General features: G+C 40.9%; 1 long non-coding RNA gene across 1 annotated transcript in view; it reads left to right on the top strand.

Moving 5' to 3' along the window:
- The window catches only part of LOC108446721, a 142,369-nt gene extending 122,709 nt beyond the window's left edge, over positions 1–19,660 (top strand). The window contains exon 3 of the long non-coding RNA XR_001862022.1: positions 19,601–19,660. This is a non-coding gene — a long non-coding RNA (uncharacterized LOC108446721). The remainder of the gene's footprint in view (positions 1–19,600) is intronic.
- Positions 19,661–21,416: the final 1,756 nt, after the last annotated feature.

The following is a 21,416-nucleotide window of genomic DNA, read 5'->3' as shown; positions in this document are numbered from 1 at the left end:
TAGGGAAAGGGAAGAGGCAAACACTATTGGAGAGAATTGGGTGAGGGAGGAGGAGAAGGAGCTGTTTCCAGGCTGCTGTGGATAATTCTCAGGGTGAATGAATGACAGACGAGTTTGGCTTCATCACTTGTGGAGCTGGGCTTACGGGAGCAGAAATTGCAGCTGTATTGGAAAACTTCTTTCATAACTGAGAAAGCAAAAATACCAGGTAATGATCAGTGATGTCTTTTGTTTCATACACCTCATTTAAGAGGAAAAACACATAGCAACAGTAGGAGAGACTTTTAAATGTTGTAGGCAGGGAGAGTATGTTTTATCAAAGGGATGACATAACACGTGTGCCAGCAGCAAAGTGCCAAAGGTGACATTTTTATTCCTGCAGCACTGCACACAGCATTGCTGAATTTGGTAAATATGAGAAGCTTGGAAGAGAATTAGCTGAGATGGACTTTGGTTGGCTTAAGGGACTTGACTATATTTGTGCTTTTTCCATTAGGCCCATCTCAGAGTAGAAAAGGTTATTGCAAAAGGGAGGCTGCAAGAGGAAATGCAGTAGTGGTGGTGCAAGGGTTCGGGCAATTCTGTAATTTTAGCACTTAACAATTGTAGTAATTTCTTTCACATATTAAAATCTGCTCTCTTATGTTCTCTTGAAGACTGCTAATTTAGCTTGCCAAATGCAAAAAAATCTTCTCTAAAAAACCCTATCCAAACCAAACAGCACTTTCATTTTTATATGCGTGTTAGTCACTGAGCTGCATGTAAATATATATAAGCTGATATTTTAATATAGTGATTTAATGTGATATTAATATAGTGATTTAATATGAGAAAACAATGAACATTCAGAGTAGGTTTTTAAAAGAAATATACAATTTTAAGGAGCAGCAATTACATGGTTTTCATTCTGCTTTTGTTTTTATGCTAGTATGGACATTTTTAGAGTTACACATGGCTTTTAGCAAGCTCTCTTATTTGTTTGTCATTTCTGAAGATATGTATCACCTACTCAAATTACATATATTGTTACTCAAGATATCTTTTTGGTTTTGTTGTTCATAATCAGTGGAAAATATCTAATAAAATGCTTTTTAAATTTTTGGTAGATCATTATTTAAAAACAATAGTGAGTTTGATGTAATGAAGGGAGCATGCTATGGAGCAGGTAAGGGAAAAAGCAAACCAGTGTTGGGAACAAATAATTCAACATTGTGGTGCCAAGAGGAGCTGTGCTTCTCTACTGACTGCTTCTGAAGCAGCTCCAACCCCTTCATATGCTGCTAATACCTCTTTTTCAGTGGGGTCTTAGTGGGCCTTGGGTCCCCTATACCCCCGACCCCAACATCCTGGAGGTCATCACTGGCTTCTCCAAAGGCCCCTGGTGGGACCATCCCTGGCTGCTGCCCACAGCTTCTTACACCAGCAGCAAAATGAGCTGGGTAAGGACAGTAAGTCATTTTGGCTTCCATTGCATACACACTGGTGACACATCCACTGCCTGACTCGGGAAGCTGTTCCTCAGTCACAACCACAACTCATGCTGGTACCATGTAATATCTCTCAAGTATCAAAATTCTCCAAATGTGTCAGCTAAGATTGTAAGAAATGGCAGTTCTGCTTTAGAGATGAGTAAGGAGAAGCAGAGGTAAGAGGAAGCATGAGCTGAAAACTGATGTTTGTGGTTCCAGGTGTGCTGTAACTCTCTGTTACACAGCCCCTCAGTCTCTAACTCAGGCTTTGCTTTTGCACCCATTTAACAGTTGCTAACCAAAGCTTCAGAAATACTCTTTCTTTTCTTCTGAATAAGTATTAGGAGAATCTTGATCTATAACATCAGTGTTCTGTCACCTACTATATAAGTTTATAATTAACCTGTTATTGGAGAAGTGTCATCTTTCTCATGGCTTCCAGAATGATCAGGCACTGAAAGGATGCAGTTGGGTCACTAAAAAGTAAATCAACCTCTGCATGTGGTGGTGACATCTTGTGTAGACAGAAACTTTGCATCTCCTCTGAACTTAATTCACTCCCCACTGCCTCTCTGGGCTGTGGGCACTGAGATTATTTGGCAGCTGTTTGCTGTAGTAGTAAATTTGGAAATAATTCAGTGAGCTGTAGTAGGAGGCCAAGGCTTCTAACAATTGCCAGAGGCTTCTGCAATCCTCTGGTGCTACAAATCATCACGACCTTGCGATGCCACCGTGACTCCAGAGTGCCAGAAAGGAGGAGTGCCCGACGTGCTTGGTGTGGGAAGAGACATCAGCCTCTGTCGGTGCCTCCCTCTTTCTGCTGCGACCTAATTGTTTGGGGAATTGGGAGAACCATAAATAAGAGAGATTAAATTCTGCTGCCAAGACAGAAGTTTGGCTTTAAAAACATCATGAGTTCAGAATAGTCATGCTTGTGTGCAAGATGGCTGTGTAAATCTGGGTCAGATAATCATAAATTGGAGCCTGTGACTGCTTGTAAATCCTGATTTAAGATGCTGAAGTTCTTCTTTTGGTGTGGCTTTGTTTGGGGCTAATGAGTGTTTCCATGACACCTGTTGTAAAATAACACTGTTTCCATGATAGCTGCTGTTCTCGCTTGTTTTTTTAAGTTATATTTGAACAGGCATGTCTGCTGACATGTTTGTTCCTGAATCAACTGAGCTCTCAGGGGATAAGTACCCATTGCAATTATGAGCATTTAAATGTTTTGCTAAGTGTAAAATATTTACACATTCTGAAAGCAAGAGGAATTGGTGTTTCCTTGATATGACTTTCCTTGTCTGAAATGTTTTGACTCTGTAGTTTACACATTACCCATTATTTTAGACTTTTTTTTTTCCAGCATTTTTGTTCAAATGCTGCAAACAATAAGACTTAAAGCCCAGAAAATCGGGAACAGTATCAGTTTTTCTTGATGATAAATGTTTACACTGCAGACCCAGTGTGCTGCTACTGCTGTTTTCTCCCACATTTAAGTCTTCTGAGCTGAGACCACCTCGTTGTGTTAGCAAGGATGCCAGCACTGCTGCCTCACAGTCTAACTCATATTAATGAACCTTTCTTCACAACTACTTGAAATTTTAATGAGATTTGTGTTTCTGAGGCCTTCAGCGCTTCCCACAATTACCTTGAGCTTGAAAAGTCTTAAAGAGAATGTTATATTAACATTATCAAGTAAAAATATATTTTGTGGCACTGGGGATGCTGATGGGCGGGTGAGGATTCTTCAGTTCGTTCTGTGATCTTTTAAAACGTTGATTTAAAAGAGTTATGCCTCTTGCCATGATCATATCTGCCCGCCAGTCAGTCCTGGTGACACAGTTCCATTGGAGGTGGCATTCAGCCAGCCAGGAGTCCTGTCAGACCCACCACCCACACAACGCCCTTGATGAATCCCTTGCTCTGCCTGGCTCCCCTTTGAGATCACCTGTACTCAGAACCTGGGGGGCAGGTTCTGTAAAGCAAAGCTGGGGCGGATGAGCCACTGATCAAACTAAAACACACTTCTCATTTTTCTGTGCAAAGAACAGACATGGAGTAAATGGTGAAAAAAGAAAAAAGGCATCTCCTAAAAATGACCGAAGGCAGATTTTCAATGGTGTCTTGCAAGAACATAGATCCTAACCTTTACATCTGTTATTGAATAGGCTGTAAATTAAGATAGTGCTCTCTCTGAAAGCAAGTGTAATGCTAGGTGTTGGGGAGTACTTTTTAGATGATACAATAAACCTTCAGAGATTTGAGGCTGAGTTATTTTCTAAATTTCAAGTGGAAAACTGAATGCTTGCTATTCTGATTGCATTCCAGGTAGAAGCTCTGTTTTCACCTCCCACTCCTGTTTCTCAGGATTAGTCTCTGTCTCTTTTATTGAATCCTGCATTATAATGTCAAGACTTACTTTTTTTAGAAAAATGAAAATCAGTTATGTTCACTGACCTACCTGCCCATTTCAGGTGCCTGCCTCACACCACTTTAATTTGAATAGGTTCCATCTGATCACATAAGCCTCTCATTCTACAAGCTCATGAGCACTTGTTTTGTTTCATGGTGTGACTTGGTTCAATTGCTGGGAGTGCTGAAAATGCTCGTGAGTCATGGTGGGATTTGGCCTTTAAGTTAGATGTATGGAAATTATTACTTTGTTAGGTGCTAGTCTATTACAAAATCTTTTTTTGTCCTTACAGGAAATCCTAGTTCTTCATAATGTTTGGGTTTTTTTCTGTGAGTTTCTTCTTTTCTTTTCCCCACCATTTTGCCAGGAGCACTGCATGGCTGAGAATGGAAAGCATTCTAGGAAGTCTGAATTGTTGGATAAATTACAGTACAATTAGTTCTGCCATTTCCTTTGAAGAAACAAAATGCTATTAAATAGAAATTAAATCACTTCTTTGTACCTTGGCATGTACCTGAGAACACAGGTGTTTGTGGCCTTCAGTGGCAAGAATTGGGTAAGCACAGAAACAATTTCCTGTCTATTCTGCATCTCTGCATGTAGCTTTGACAGTGACCACCCAATTCCCAGATTTCGAAATGTTTCTCAAGATTACTTATTTAAGGGTGAAATCATGTAGCACTTATCTGGACTATTTAATAATATGCAAATTCTTTTTGAAGTCTATAGAATCTTTAGTCATTTTATTGATGCAGATTTTTCACAACAAAGAAAGCACTTCTACCTTCATAGGACGAAGGCTAAAATCTTTGCTGGGTTAACTACATTATTTTTGAGGTGTTCTGGGAAAAAAAGGTAATTTATAGTGTGTATTGTTCTTGACTTAGGTGTTTCTTCATTGAAACTCTTCTTGAGATTGGTAGTGATAAAAAGCATTTGTCATCCAGTGCATGATGAGTGACACATGTAAAATGAGTTTATTTATTAGGTAAAGATTTTCAAAGCTGTACTGCTAGAAAACCAGTATTTTTCTCACTATTTGCATTTATAGAAGCAATAAAGATCTTGAGATGTGGGTTAGCTAAAATTCTGAGCACATCAAAGGTTTAGAATTGCAAAATTTACACAAAAACTTTATTACTAGAATTCAGTAAAATTGGTAAAAGGTCCTTGTGCGTTGCATGGCTCAAAATTGCACTTGGCCACATATAGAGTTTGTAATATCAAAATTTAGTTCAGATTGATCAAGGCCTTTGTAATTTCTTAGATAAAGTTGGTTTCAACTGCAGGTTTACAAGAAAACCTTTACTCAAAGCATTTTCAGACATTGTTACTACATTTTTTACAGCCTTTTGCTAAAGCCTCTGTGCTTGGGTGCTTGATTGCTCCTGGAGTGAATATTGACTTTCTGCTGAGACAGACATGGCAAGCTGATGTGTTTTGTTTAATGTTTAAAAGCTACTCAGGCAGCCTGAGGTTCACATCCACCCTGGGACAGGAGGGAGAGAACAGAAAAGCAAGATGGGAAAAAAAAAATCCAGGAAAAAAAAGCATTTGTAAAAACAGTCCTTGTTCAATAAATTCAAATCTTTCTCTGAATAATAGAAAAGCAGATTTTGAAAAGCTTCTAAATTGTTCCCTGAACTGAGGTCAAGGAAGAAAATAATGCCATTCACAGTAGAACACCGGTCAATAAGAAATCCAAATAGGTTGGTGCTTTTTATTGTGGTTGTGTTTGACAGCATGAGTCGATGTGGAGATGCAGACCCTCTCCGTTTAGAAGCCTGACTTCTTCTGTGTAAGTAAGTGAGAGATGTTCTTCCCACAGGCCATTCGTGGCAAAGATAACGCCTGAAGTTATGCAGCTTCTCTAAGAGACAATGTTTTGTTTGATTCTGCGTCTTGGCGTGGCAACACACCCTTGCAAACTTGTGACACTTTACTCTTAGTATCACATGCCAAAACAATAATTTTTTTCCTGATGTGTTTTTTTTCACCAGATGTGACTAGAGCCTTATCAGCAGAAATTACAGTAGCCAGCACAGCTGTATGCCCCTTGGTCCTGATGTAGAAAGTCTCTTTGTCCCAGTTAATCTCGATCTGTAAGTGCAAAGATAATTGTGGTCTACGTTTTGAAACGGGAGAGTCTTCTGCCACAAGTGATCTGCACTGTGTGCAGTTGCTAAGACAACTTTTGAGACAGTTTCTTTGATCTTCCTACTGCTCTGGATTCAGCTCTTCCTTGACTTCTTACCTCTCTTGCACTGAGCACTGACCCAGGCTGGCCTTCCACCACACCTCCTTGGCTTCTAAGAGATCCTTCCCTCCGTTCAGCCTTTCTCTCCAGTCCATCTTCCCAATGTGTTACTGAGAGCCACCTATTTGAAAATTTTCCATGTTGCCACTTCCACACAAGCCCATCACACCGTCAGGACTGGAGTGCCTCAAAATATTTCTGCTGGGAAAAAAATGTGGGACGCTTTTCATTAAACCACTAAGCTTTCATAAAGCAGTGCTGCTTCTTCATGCCTCAATCTGTTTGGTCTTTTAAATTTTTTTTCATATTTTAATTGGAAGTTATTTTAATTTTGGGTTATTAAAATTCAGTCATAGTAACACTAAATATGGTTAATTCTGTAGGAATTTAGATTAAGTGTTTTGAGCCTGCAGACCAAGTTAGATTAAATAATACTGCCATGTGCTAATAAATTTTTGTCTTCCAGGATTCTACCCACAAAGATATTGCACCAGAAAATTGAGGCAGTTGCTAGGGTTTCAAGCATATAAATTTGGAAGTATTCTAACTTTGAAAGATGTCAAAAAATGAGCCTGAAATGATTCTCTGTGTTCTATTCTCATCAAATTAATTCTGTTTGAGAAGCTGCATCTGTAGAGTTTCATTAGCATTGCTTCCAAACCCAGTTACCACCCCGCTTTCTGGTTCTTGTCTGATGGAGTTACTGAATTCCTCACTGGATGAGGTTATCTGGAGCCCTGAGGATAAAATTCGGAGAGATTTTATTGCTCTGATAGAATTTGTATGGATTACTTACTATCACCCGACTGCTTCTTTGTTATTTATATATATGTTTATGACATCTCATATAAATTTGCAAATAAGAACAGGATAGTACAGGTCACTTAGGAAGGGATTTCAGCAGTCACTCTGCTAAAGCTCTATGGCTTGACATGGTCCTTCTGCAAGTCATTTTAGCAAATTGACTAATAAGGTGTTAAATGAGCTGTTTGGTGTTCCCATAGTCTTCAAGGAGACTGAAACTTGGATACAGTCTGTATTTTGCATAAACTTTCCTCTTCTTCATCACCTTAGACCGACTCTCCAATGTGTTAATTCTTCTCATTTATGATTTTTGATATAATAAAAACAGCTTACATAGCAGAGAGAGCCTTAATTGCACATTAAACTGCCTTCTTTGCTGAGCTGAGAGAACTCAATATAAGGCAAATTTGAATTAAAGTAGTGCTGGCCATGCTCAGAATTCATTAGCTGTTTAAAAATCTTAGTACTGTTAGCTAAACTGATGTGGCTTTGAATGCTGATAAGGCTGGAGGCATAAATGCTGTACGTGCTGTACTGCTGGGCTGTAGAAAGAATGGCTTAACCTGAACTCTGTCTTTTAATTTTGCCTGATTTCAGTGGATTAATGCCTGTAAAGAGAAATGAAGATTTCCCATCAATACAGAAGAACAAAGCTTTCCTTGCTCCTGACAGACTGGTTATGCACTGCCTCTGGTGTGCCCATAAAACTGACATCAGCCTGCTCCCAGTAACTGGGAACTTGCTGGGAGCAATATCCTGCTGCCCGTCAGAAAATCACAGCAGCCTTTTAACACTTTCAAGAGCCAAACTTCTCCACTCCTTTACTACTGGATTACGTTACAGAGTACTGATGCCCATTTAGAAGCAGTAGAACAGTCTAACAACGCTAAGTTACATATTTTTTTTCTTAGCTAGACACATGGGCACCATCTACTACCCTGTAGCACCTCCTTATTGATCTCTGTTGCACTGCATGAAATAGGCCAAGCTGTCATCAAGGGCACCTGGGCTGGCTCCAGGAAGATGAAGAATTGATAGGTTAAATTTAATTGATATGGTGTGTTATTCTGAATGACTAAACTTGGCTGTATGTTACAGTGGAAGTGTACCTTTTATCTTTGTTTTCCTGGGTCTTATGCTATAAAACTCTAGGCTGCATCCTTTACACAGGCTTACTGTACATTTCTGATACCATAGTGCTCTAATATCTTGCTGTATGTCACTGTCATCTGGGCTGCAAGACTAATGCAAGAATTCATCTTGGCTGTGTTGCTCATATATCCTTTGCACAAGGCAAAAATATTTACCAGACTGGAGATAGAAGCAGCAGTCGCTGAGTAATGTGTGTGCAAAATGATCTATGAATGCAGACCTCGATTGACTGGAAATGAAATACTGTGATAAAAATCCCATTTTTGAAATGTGCAGTTGTGCCAAGGAGTGCATTGCCTGCTCTAGGTTTTTATAGAAGCTGTACAGTTTAAGCATTATTTTTTATATACTAACTGGAACATTGAGAAAGTGTACTAGTGGGTATGGAAAAACACTTATTGTAAGACTATTGCCAAATTACCTAGTCAGACTTCAATGTATGCACTTTACAGCATTCTGTTTCTCGTACCATTCTGGATTAGAAAAGCTTTTAAACAAGGCAGGGAAGGTGTCAAGAGATGCCAGGTTTGAAGAACTGAAAAAAATTTAAAAAGTAAAACATTTGTGTTACTTCAAGCCCATGATGTTTGTAGTAAAAGATCTAGTTTTGAGACACTTGCTCTTTAAGCTGGCAACAAAACAGCTCATGGTAAAAATACTGTTTAGCTTTTAGATGTGCCTGTTGTTATGCTCATGGATGGGTAGTCTAAAAAGCATCACACCAGACTTAGAGACTGATACCCATACCAGCTCCCTTCACTTGGACTAAAAATAGGAAATTCTAAGTGTACCTTCTCTAAAAGTAAGCTGAAGTATCCAAAGAACAGAGTGTGTATGAACAGAGGCACAGTATCAATTTGATTTTCATCTGTCATTTGAACAGGTATGGAGGCACCCAAAAGCAGCAGCAGTGCAGCATGGAAACAGGGAGAAAACACAAAGAAAGAAGCAAAGGCAGGAGGACTCTGGTCCTCAGGGTGTGTGGAGAGCTGTTGAGCTGGCAGCAGGGAAGGTGAGAGGAACCTGTGCTCCAGAACAAGGGTTCCTGCTTGGGGACGGCTGTTGGGAAGTTCAGAGCGGTGCCTCGGAAATGTCTGACAGCTCTTTCTGCTCCTGCGCTCACCATCTCGCTCTGTGGGCTCGGGGCACAAGAGATAACTCCAGCTGGGGACTTCTGCTCTCTTTTTTTCCTGAAAGTCGGATTCCGCTCCGTGAAGACTCACTCGCTGCACGGAGCACCCGTGGAGCTGCCGAGGATTTGCAGGAACTGGCAGCAAAGGGAGCGGGGCAGGAGCTCGGGGCTGCCAGGTTTGGGCCAGAGCAGTGGGGTGTGATGAGAGCTCTGTGGGTGTGCAGAGCTGCCTTGGTTGAACCTTTGCAGGGATGCTTTGATTCCTGGCATGTTGTGATAAGTTTTGGAAGGTTTTCAAGCTCTAAGTATGGGATGTTTGAGGGATAAAAGCTTGAATTGCTGTGGGTGGTGTTTGGAGACCCTTGGCCCCAGAGGGTGGGAGACCTCTGTGAACCTGTGTGAGAAGGCGGCTGGGCCTTATTGCCGGTTTAAAGAGTTCCAACCCTTGGTGTTTTTTAAAATTTCTGCCAGAAGTTTAGTGTTGCTTTAAGTATGACACATAATGGAGAAAAGCTCGTATCTATGACAATACTTTCTCTTCTAAAGCGGCCTGGAGCCCTTCAGATCCAGGCCGCTGTGGTACAACCTGCCCAGCCAGAGGAGCGGCAGGGAAATGGCAACTCTTGCTCCCCCGAAAGGGGAGATTTGTTGAGAGTGACCTTTCAGCCCTTCAGATATTTCATAAATGTGCTCTCCTGAGGTGCTGTTATTTAACTACAGGCATCAGAACGTGATCTCCTGCTGGCTTTGCAGCTCTTGCTCATTGACAGGTTAGAGCAATCAACGCGATTCCTACCAGGCCATGGCTTTGGAAAGGTCAAGCACACCCCAGCAAAGCCTGTCCCTTGCATTTTAAGAACAGTAGGAATCAAATCTTATCAGTAACTGTGACCAACAGAGCTACAGGAGATACAGCTTAATATTCTATTACAGATTAAAACTACTGGGGAAACCTCTGAAGTAGAAAAAGGAGGAAACAAAAAAATAAATAAAAATGTCCTTAAGGTTGAAGTCTGTCAGTACAGTCTCTTCTGGGTAATGTGTTGTGGATTTCTGAAGAAAACATTTAAGGATTTCACTGAAAATCACTGAATTAACCATATGCATTGTGTAAGGCACAGGTACCTCATGCTTCAGGATGGTGAAAATCTGCAGAAGCAACGCTAAGCTCATTAGCTAGTTTAGTATGTCCTAAGTAGGTATGCTCTTAAAACCAGATTCTGTTCTGTTCTGAAAGGACGTGAAGCTGAACTAAATGACTTGCGTGTGCATTCTCAGTCTGAAGAGTCGTGGCTGCATGTAAAAGAATTTGTCACATATCCAAGCAATGGAGAGTTATTCTGATTTGCTTGGTTGGATTTGTCTAAGGTACATTATTAATAACAGGGCATTTTGCTTGACTTGAAAATCATGTTTTAAAGCCATTTCCTAATTCTGGAGAACCTAGTTCATGACTTCTAAAGGTCTGTTTGAACAGCAGTGAAGCTAGGTACAAGTATAAGCTGCTTCTGAAACTGGTGCTTAACACTTGTAAAATCCTGCTAAAGTGTATAAGCTGAAGCATTCAGAATGGGAGGAAGGTTTTAAATTCAGTTGTCCTATGTTCATTTGTAAAAGGAGTATTGGTTTTCATAGAGTATGATGCATATATTCAGTAGTGCTTTGAGGCCCTCTGTCATATGAACAGATATACATAGAATGAAGAGGGAAAAGGAGGTTCTCCTGTCTGCTTTGGCATTTGGCTTCAGTTTGATTTTTTTTTTGTTTATACGGCCCCAAGGCCAGAGAGTGTGAGATGAGGCTCTGCCACCAAGGTTATGCACGTTAAACTTGATGGAAGGCAACAGAAAAGGTTGATAGCAATGGTGTCTATTTCCAGCCATAAAGGCCTGCACAGTGTTCTTGCATTACATCTCACTGCCTGTGTTAAAATGCACTTGGTTCCTCACAGTCATTTCTATCTTAATAAAAACGTGCTGCTTTTAAAACTGTAGACAAATTCAAATGGCAGCTTGGTACTTCTGGTAATAAACTGCCGCTACATTCATCCCATAAAGCAGCTACAGCAGAATTCTGGAGTAGTGTCAGCCAGGGCTCTGCACAGCCCTGCCAGGCTGGTTCTCCTCTCCATGCTGCTGTAGCAGCTATGAGCCAGAAGCAGGAGCTGTAAACTTTAAAATACGACTTTTCAGCTAGAAAGCCTTTTCTTGCAGCACTGAAAGCTTTTCCTGCATTTCAAGTGAGTGGGAGATTGTTTGCCCAGTCATAAGTCTGACTCTAAATACTATAGCAACCAAAATTAGGCCATACATCATCCTAATAGTGGTTTTCAAAGAATTCTTCACAGGATCAGTTCAGACCTTACAAAGCAGTAAGGTTTTGAGCCCAGTCACGGAGAATGGCACCATCATGAATGTATCACAGGATGAAAGGGACTTGGGTGGCAAGAAACAACACTACAAAACTGCAGGAAGAATATGGATAGGGATGTAGCTGCTGACTGTGTTTCATCTGTTGATTTGTGTGATAGTGCTTGGCATTGTGGCACCTTCTCCATGGCTTTTATCAGAACTGCATTTGCTGTCTCATTGCCTTTCCTGAGGGAAATCACAACACAACTGGGGTGGGAAGGGATCTTTCAAGATCGCCAAGTCCACACTCCCTGTCGTGGAGGAGCTGCTAGGAGAGCAAGGTGTATAAATGTAAGAGGTGTCTGTCTGCCCAGCAGCCTTGCTGGTTACTCTGTGTGTGCTGGGCTCTTACCAGGATGCTGCAAGCCTGGCTGGCCTCAATGGACTTCAGGGCCTTGTAAAGTGAGGTGAGTGGAGCTCACAGCTCCAAGGAGAAGTAAAAGTTCTTGCCAAAGCAGTGAGGAGGTGTAAATATACTTGATAAGGGTTCTCTGGAAATATTTCTTTACATAAATAGCTGATAGGCAAGTCTGCAGATAGATACGAAGTTAAGGCCAAATTTATCATACCAGTGGCTTTGCAGGGAGTACTAAATATTGATGTTCATTGTTAGCATGTGAATCACATTATGTGCCATTCATCTCAACACAAATACTGAAGCATCTGACAAGGCATTACTCACCATGTATAACCTCTCAGAGCATGTCACTGTAAATCATTCATACTGTTGCAACCTCGTTAATTAATGGTTAAGGAAAAAAAACCCCAACCGATTTTTATTCTATTATTTTATTTTATTTTATTTTATTTTATTTTATTTTTATTTGCTCCTCATGCAAATATTATTTTTATTTGCATGAAGAGCAAACTCATGTTTTATTAAACCAGTCACAGTGTGTTAACATAGTGAAGTTCCCTGACTAGTTTTATTTGTTTCTATATACATTTATGATCTTTCTTATGTGTTCAAAGGTGTTTTAGCATTGTCGTAGCTGAAAATAGCATATCTGATAAAAATTAATGAATTCTTAAATCCTTGGGAAAAATCTTTGGGAAAAGTCAATGAAATGCTCTTAGATTTTAAGGACTAGTGCAGCCTGGCAAGGAAAAATCTTTAAATATTTTAGATTACAGTGCCACTTAGCCTAGATTAATATCCCTAGTGCAAATAACCCTAGATTTTTGGTCCACAGACAACTTTTCTGTTGAAGAATAGAACTTTATATTAAACATCTATGTAATATCTCTTGGATCCTGTTTATAGGCAGGCTCTTTGCTGCTGCCTGGGTGATGTGAGTCTTCTCTCTGGTGGAGCTCATGTACCAGGACGGGGGCAGAGCTGCTGTGCTTCACTTGGTTTTAGTGATTTGATACAACTTCTCTTCCTTCCCCAGCTCAGATTTTTGTACACATGAAGCTGAAGTCATTTGGCTATAAAAGGTTATCAAACACTGTCTAATCTCCCCAGTATGTATAAGTAGAACTCAGAGAAAAGAAACTTGTGGAAGTACTAACAGTCCTGGAGAAGATAATTAAACCTGAAATATGAATATAGTAACACCCCTCAGGAGGGGAAAAATCAATCACATTATTACATTAAAAGAAAGATTCTGAACCTTGACTCAGATACCCTTTGTGTTCTGAATTGCACAACCTCCATCTTTTTAGAGTTAAATTAACTAGTAGGAGACTCTCCTAGAATAACAGCTAGTGGATTGTGATTGGTTTTTTTTTTGGTTTTTTTTTTTTTAAGGAGGAAAAAACTTGTTATTTCCACTTGAGATGCAGGAACTGGGAAGCCCAAGTGTCAACTCCTTTTTACAGAGGTGCAGCAGGAGTGGATCTACAACATTCACACAGAGTTCCATCAGTGCAAATGAGGGCAGAACAAAGCTTTGGTAGGGTAATTATTCCCTTGGCAATACCCAGCTCTTGCTGCACGAGAGGCTCCATGGCCAGGGCCATAACAGTCCTTGGCTCCCCGTGCAGCCCCACACAGGACCTGTGCACGGGAGGATGTGTAGGGAGCCAGCTCAGTCACACAGGCCGAGCTTGAGCTCATCCAGGTGCATCGCCTGCACATCCCATTGCCCCTATGGACACCCCTAGAAACAAGCCAAATGTTACTTCCTGATACTCCAGGGAGTCTGAAGCTAATAATTTTGCTTTGTTTCATTAGCCAAGCTGTAATGTAGCAGAGCTAATGCAGTCATACCCCAGTTAAGGTACCAAGCAGTTTTAGCTGCTTATCTGCCATGGAAAGAACCACATTCACTTTTGCAATGAAAATTAAATGTGGAAATAATTCCCTTTTCCTTTTTGGAATATTACTGTGCTATTAAATAGGCTTAAGACCATTAAAGAGTAATGACATGAAGTTCCATGCATCATTATTTTAAAGGAGATTGAATGAAAATATACTGTCTATCTGTTCCAGCCCTTGCCTAATCCTCGGTTTAATAGAGATTTGTAAGGGCCATGATGCACAGCCATTTAGTAATGAAGCAGTCTTCAGTTTCTAAAGCAGGAGGTTTAGCATCTACACTATGAATGAAGTAAGCATAAAAGACATCAAAGATCCCATTTTCTCAGTCTCAGTAACTTTAAAGTTTTTCTATTAAATACTGTAGTCATACCTAGAGAAATGAAATGCAAGATAATAGTAGAATATCAGATTCTCTGCTCTCAGTTACTTAATGTAGGAGCTGGTTACACCTGATTTCTGTAGTTACCCATAGTCATTAATTGCTTTGGCTCCACTGCCCTGGTTTGAGCAGACCAGGCTGATGCAGCATCTGGTGGCTTCCCTGTTACACCAGTGGGGAGGTGAAACAGGAAGGCTGAAGATCAGGTCTTCACTTCTAGATCCCATGTGGTAGCTTGGGGTATTGAATCTGCATCTTCAAGGTGTGTCAGCTGAGCTTGGACTATTAGCTGTGGTTCTGAAAATTAAGCTTTTATATATATTTGTCACTGCTGAATGAATGACAAGATTAGAGCATGGGTCATCATCTCTTACCTCTGCTGTACTTGCCTAAGCTTGGAAGTTGTGCGTGTGTTTGTGGGAAGCAACCAGCTTCTTTATTCCATGGAAGGAAAAAAATAACCCAAAGATCCTTTAATGCAAGACTAATTTTATGTGAAGGAAGCCTGACATACACCATTGTTCACCTTAATGTACGAGAGCTGCCTTTTGTCACAGAACAAAGAAGTTGGTGAGGCTGAGGGGAATCACGGCCCCTTGGCCCTGCAGATCTGCTGCCCCTCCTGTGCCCTGGCTCACACAGCTCATCATTGCCTGCCAGGCTTTGGGCCAGAGCTCTTCACAAGGGGAACACAAGGGCAACATGGTGGGACATATGTCCACAAAAGTTTATAATCTTCCTTTTTGGACATCTACATTGCTTGGAATTGTTATAGATGAATTACTGAGAGTTGGCTTTCACCATATGTTGTATGAATTATGGGTTATATTATGAGTTATGAGTTGTGATGTTGGATATTATGATATTTTCCCAGGGGAAATATCAAGGTGATAGGATATGTTGAAATGTTTAATGTTGCTGGGGTGCTCTGGGTGGGGGTTGGTTTTACAGGGGCTGGATGATCTGTGTGCTGTAACATCAGTTCTGTGGGGTGTGCAAAGGGCCGGGCTGTTGCCAGCCAGACTTGGAAGGCACCACCACAAAAGGAATGGGACTCCAACCAGTGAGGACCCTGAGGCCACAGCACCAGAACAGGGCGGGCTCCCAAAAGATTGACAAGGGGGTGAGACTGTGCAAAACCATAAATAAATATGCATCAGGCTGATGCAATCACAGGGGTATAAAAGGCAGGATCACCATTCTGTGGGTGAGCCTCTGGCACCCAGCCATGCTCCCAGTGCTGTCCCTCTTTGCTTTGCCACTTTTATAGAGTTCTTAGTAAATTTTAATAACTCATTTCCATATCGGATCTGGGTCATTTATAACAGCCTGGTTCATATTTTGATGAATCTCTCTGGAGTCTTGGATAAAGCCTTCGCTTAGAAAATAGTGCAGTTTCCCTAGGGTGGCTGAAAACTTGGTAGAGGTTCCTTCTCTGCTGCTGTTCTGAGAGAAGATGATGCACATGTACACACAGCTGCAGAGAGAGCTCTCCCAAGGGCTGCAGATCAACTCACTGCCGTGCAAAAACCTTCAGCAATGTGATGTTCTGTGCTGGCAGCAATTCTGCAAACCATGGCAAGGCAGGTCCTGCCCTGTGACTTACAGGGGTCTGGGAAGATGATCCAGGGCCTGAAGTGCCTGCAGTTCCCCCAGCCTGTGGGTCTGAGGCCTGGAGAGAGCTGGGAGGATTTGGGTTTTTTTAAGACATCGCACTTCGAATTTATTTTAATTTAGAAGTAGAACTAGATTACATCAGTAAGAAATCTTCACATCTGAGTTTCCTTCTTTCAAAATAAGGGCTGAAATGGAATAGGAGATATTGCCAAATAACTGGAACATGTATTCAGAATAAAATATTCATACAAGGAGGAAATGGGGTCTGTGCTTAATAAAAAAAAGAGATTGTATGCTGTGATAGCAATTATGTATGTTCAAATATTGTGCTTTTTTTCAAATCTTGGTTCTAAATCCAAAATATATAATTAATGATCCTGTCAATAATGCATATCTAATCTTAAGGTATGAAATAAAATCCCCTTGCTTATTTGTATAGGCTGGCCCTTTAAGAAGAGTCTTTCTTGGCATTGGGTCTTATCATGAGACACATAGAAAAGATCAAGAGGCTGAAATCTATGATAAATTGACAGGGAAGTTCCTGTTTGGAGAATGCAATATGTTTGAAGTTTGTACAGATCCCAACTTTCTTTTTACCACAAAGGAAAAAAAGTGATTGCAAGATGAAAGGACCTCGTCGGCTGTGCAGACCCATGATGGAATGCAATTTTATCTCTTTCAGTCACCATTTCTGCTCTGAACAGGTTGAAACAGAAGCCCATTAATGTTTGATTGCAGCATGAAATAAATTGGTGGGTTCAGACTCACTGAGAGTAACCAGCTGCCCATTTTATGAAAACTATCCTTACAGGTGATTAAACTGATACTTTTGTGAGCTGTCTCAGCTCGACAGTGAGTCTAAGGCAGATGAGAAGTGAAGGTTGCCTTCATCAGGGGGCTATTTCTGTCTCTGTTGTGTTGGTTTCATGGAGCTCATTGCTCTCCACTGATGTCCTAATTCACTGTGACACATCTGGGGCAATGCTGTCTACAGGGTCCGGTGTGAAGTGTAACAGTGGGCACCAGGAGGAATTTCCGTGGACACTCATCCGTAAAAGGTGCAACTTCAATGAGTTGCCATAGTTTGAAAAGCCTTGTTCATGTTGTTCTTGAGATAGATTGACAAGTGGTCTAGCTTGAGAAAAACATTACAGTCAGTGTAAGGCAAAACCAAAATAGAGAGTATCCTCTCTTTTTTTCTTTGCCCTATTGCCTCCCTCCTTTCCCTTACTGTTTAGATGTTGTTCAGCCCCTTTTCCTTTTCCAAAGCCTCTGCTGCATTTAGAACAAGTAGTTTGTCCTTTATATTATCAGTTGGCACTTGTAGCAGCACCTTCAGCCATGTAAGCCAGTTACCTTTATTAATCTTTCCAGGCTCTCAAACTTGCAAAAGTGGCCAGATAGTGTTTCTGGAAGTCCATCATCCCCACCCTTCACATGTTCGTGAAAGTTAACATTATTGCATTCTATACCTTTTTCAGGTTTGCTCTTCAACTTACACATTTTTCAGTGCATGTTGGGAATTTCTTTCCTATTTAGCAGGATTTCCAGCAGTAATATACCCAAAAAAGGGTATAAATCCAAAGTTTGTAAGTCTTAAATCTCGCAGATTCCTCTACTGCCTCACATCATTTGTGTTATTAATAAATAACTGCCCAGTTTTGTAGGAGGGTGGTACAGTTTATCTAAAGATTTTAATCTGCCTTCCAACACCAATTAGCACTAAGCCACTATGAAATGAAAGTGGCCACGCCAGTTATCAGTACAAAAATGATGGAGGAGCAAAAAAGGCAGAAGAGGAGGTGGATTTACAGGTGGCCCTGGCAAACACTGCACAGCTTCTTCCAGCTCTGCTGGAGAGAATCACCTGTTCCTCCCCGTGACGGAGGAAAGGTGGGTGCTGCTGGAGCTTGGCTCTCTGGGGGTTTGCTGCTGCAGTGGAGCTGCTCCTGGGGGTTTTTGTTAGACAAAAACAGGTCTCCAAGCCTAGAAACACAAGCAGGGCTTAAGTCACTTTGTTAACAAAAAACTGTGATGATTCAAAGCACAGTCTAGGTGCATCTGGGAGTCAACCTGTCTAAGAGTGCTTCATATAAAGAGACACAAAGGTGAAATGCTGCAGACATGCTCTTTAGAACAACATCTCACTTGTAACAATAAGTGTTCAGTTTGGAATCTTGATCACTGGCAGCTCAGGAAGACATATCTTCAAAGGTGCAAAGCAAAGAGACCAGAATTCACAGATGAAGTGCTCTCTAAGAATTTCACTTGAGTTCAACTCATCACTCAAAGTGAATTTGAACAAATGCCTCTCTTAGAGGAAAAAAGAAAGTAGTCTTTAGCTGAAATTATGTGTGGAAGTGAACACAAGCAAGAATGCAGCTGCTGAGGAAAACAATTTCTTGTTTCTCTCTTACCTAGTAAGGGGATTCTTGCTGAGGTGAACAACTAACCAACAGGAGATCTGATCAGTAAAGCTTTCACCTACCAGGAAAGTAGAAGACTAAACACAAACTGTTTATTGTGTGATTATAAAAGGAAATGGGTGTTGAACTTGTCATTAAGAACTGCTTGGAGAACAGAGCCCCATTGTGCTAGAGCACTGTACAAACAAATACTGCAGGAGACAGTGCCTTCTTTGAAATGTTTATCCTCTCATAGGGAGCCAAGAGGATGGAAATATGTTTTGAGAGGTTAGTCTTCAAAAACCTAACATGCAGGCCATGTAATGAAACACCCACTGGGTTATTCATTGATTGTTAGTCATTCACAGTTGACTCTCAATGACAAACAAACTTATTTTCATCGTATCCCTTCATTTGTATTCATGGATGTTGGGCATCTGTGAGAGGGAGATAACTGTGAAAGGCGCGTTGTGCTGCCGGCCATCCTGCTCATCCCGGTGGGATGCAGCCAGGAACCTCCCAGCCCCACAGCCAGCGAGCAACCTTGGCAGCACAGCCTGCCCCTCTCTGCGTTCACATTGTCACCAGGGCACCAGTTACTCCTAACATACAGGAGAGAAGTTAATGTTTCAGTTCAAGCCTAAAAATGTTTTGCTGTGTTGTGGTAGTGTGATGACGGTAGGAAGAAACCCAGTTTTTCATTCTATAGAAATCAAATTGAAAGAAAATGTCATCAATGTGGAGGTCTTCAGTATAATTTTTCTGATCCTTACCTGAGGTTGTGAATTACATGGATGTAAAATGAGTGTAAAATAAAATAGAAAATAGAGAAATATCTGCTGCAAAAATGGAGAGGATAGAGGAAGGCAAGGGAGTAGGTAAAAAAAGAATAATAAGCATTACTACCCAGAGAAAGCTTTGGTTTTGAGACAGGGCGTTGGGCTATGGATGACTTGACCTTAGTCAAAAGAAAATGAAATACAGTAATATCTGGCCATGAATTATGCTTATGTCTACATTTACTCCAGCTAAAAGTAAGAAATTGGTATAGCTGAGGACTCAAGTCTCTAATGGTATTTACCAAGGAGGATGGGTTACAGATTGAGAGGAAAACATGTTTTGATGTTTCTAGCTGTTCATATTGCATCACAAGATTTGGAACAAAATTTGGCAGCCCAGGAACCAATGAATTAGTTTCTTCTGTTAAAGTAGTTCAAGTCACACAACACATGTCTTTAGAGCCAAAGTACATCTGGAATTGCATCTTTATTTTGAATCTTTACATTTCTTTTTAGGTTCATCTTTCCATCAGTCTTCTACCTGAAGTCAGTGGAAGTGGTGACTGCACACAGCCTTCAGGATGGGCCTCAAAGGAGTCCTCGTATTTTACCTGTCAGAAGTTCATGGCATAACTTTGCATTTAGGCCAGGGGCTTTTTTCCAGAATTTCTTTGGAGGACTGGAATTTCTGAGACTCAAGCAGACCTGAAGAAACATAATCAAGAACAGAAGACCAAACAGTTTGAAAAATGATGCTTTAGTGCATTATGTTGCATATTTTTATGAGGTTATATAAAGTATTGTGATCTTCATCCAGCCTTGGGTCCCTGAGCGTGCCAACAGATGAGAAAATATTGTATTAATGTTGTCAGTGGTATGGCTGTCTCAGTGATGAAGTGGATTTCCCTAGACTTTGTACCAGGGGGTTTGGCCAAATAAAGTGCTAGGGACAGGCCTAAAAGCCTTTTTGTTACTTCTGGATGTAAAGAAGAAAGAGTTAAGGTACAAGGAAAGCCTTAGCTGAAGAACGTGTGTATGTACATCTGAATTTTTGTATAAGATGCTGAGATCATGAGTTAAGTTTTACATAGTTTAATGCACCAAAATTCTTGTATATCTTTATCAATTTAGAAGAAGCCTGTTCCCCAAAGCAGTATTCGATGCAGGCAAATGTTTCTATGTGCTTCCATGAATGTGGGCCAGCAAATCTGTGCCTCTCTGCTGCCACCGGTACAAGTGACCTTGAGTTTCTCTTCGGTGTGTTCTGGCTGCCTGCTGGGTGGGATGTGACCTGACCCTCCACTTATCCTCACCAGGTTTGTGTATGGCTCCCTTTCTTCTCACAGGACTGTTTCTAATTGACACGTGGTCACTCGAGTGACCTCCCAGCACCATTAAGATTTGTAAAATGTCATAGAGTTAATGAATTCTCACAAAACCTGATGCCTCCACTTGTGAACAAGACATTCCTGTCTGCCTTCATGCTGCTGGAAAGAGGCAAAAGCTGTTGCAGATGATGTGGGGAGAAAGGGCACCTCTTGAGCACTGGTAACATCCGCTGTGTCCCCATCTTTCTGGCTCTGCTGAGTGGTTTCACAGTGAGACTGAGTTATTCTCTTGACAGAGTTATTTATATACTCTGTGACTCAGCTGTCTTCTGAGGGATGGCAGCTTGCCTGCCTGAGAAACAAACTTTGTGCTGCCACTTGTGTTGTTTTTTCTGTAAAATATTCATTCCATGAGGTTAGATCAGTGACAGAAGTGCTATAAGCACCAAAAAAGTGTTGGGAAAAAAAAGGATGTGTAAATTGTTTTATATTAATCATAAACTGAAAAGATGGACAGAAGTGATTCGCTGTTTTTGTTTTCCTACCTTGTATTAATAACAAAAGACCTTCTGCTGCAGGAGGATTAAAAAATAGGGAGTCAGTGTTTGCTCTCGAGCCTGAACTTCATTTTACATCTGCAGAGTTTCTGTCTTGGTACAGTAATTCAGTGGGTTCTGTGAAATAGTTCCTACTTTATAATAACAATGAAAAATCAGAATCAGTGCTTCCTTTGTTGCCATGCATTATGAAATTATTTTCTTTTGTGTGAGGCACAGGTAGAGCATCATGAGATGTTCCTTGGATTTTTGCATGGGCTGCTAGCTTGAGTGGGCAAAACTTAAGCTGGGAAGAATATTCCTTTTTTTCTTGGGAACACTCAGTCTTTTTGTTACACCACTTCACCCTGGGTTTTGTGATGTCATTTTGCTGTGTGTTTTCATTCATTTCTATGCAGCAAGGTTGGTTTTGTATTTTGGGGCTTTTTTTGGGGGGGGGGGGGGTGG

Source organism: Corvus brachyrhynchos, unplaced genomic scaffold (genome assembly GCF_000691975.1).
Source record: "Corvus brachyrhynchos isolate BGI_N302 unplaced genomic scaffold, ASM69197v1 scaffold5, whole genome shotgun sequence".
Taxonomy (NCBI): Eukaryota; Metazoa; Chordata; class Aves; order Passeriformes; family Corvidae; genus Corvus; species Corvus brachyrhynchos.
This window is presented reverse-complemented; position numbering and strand designations above follow the sequence as displayed.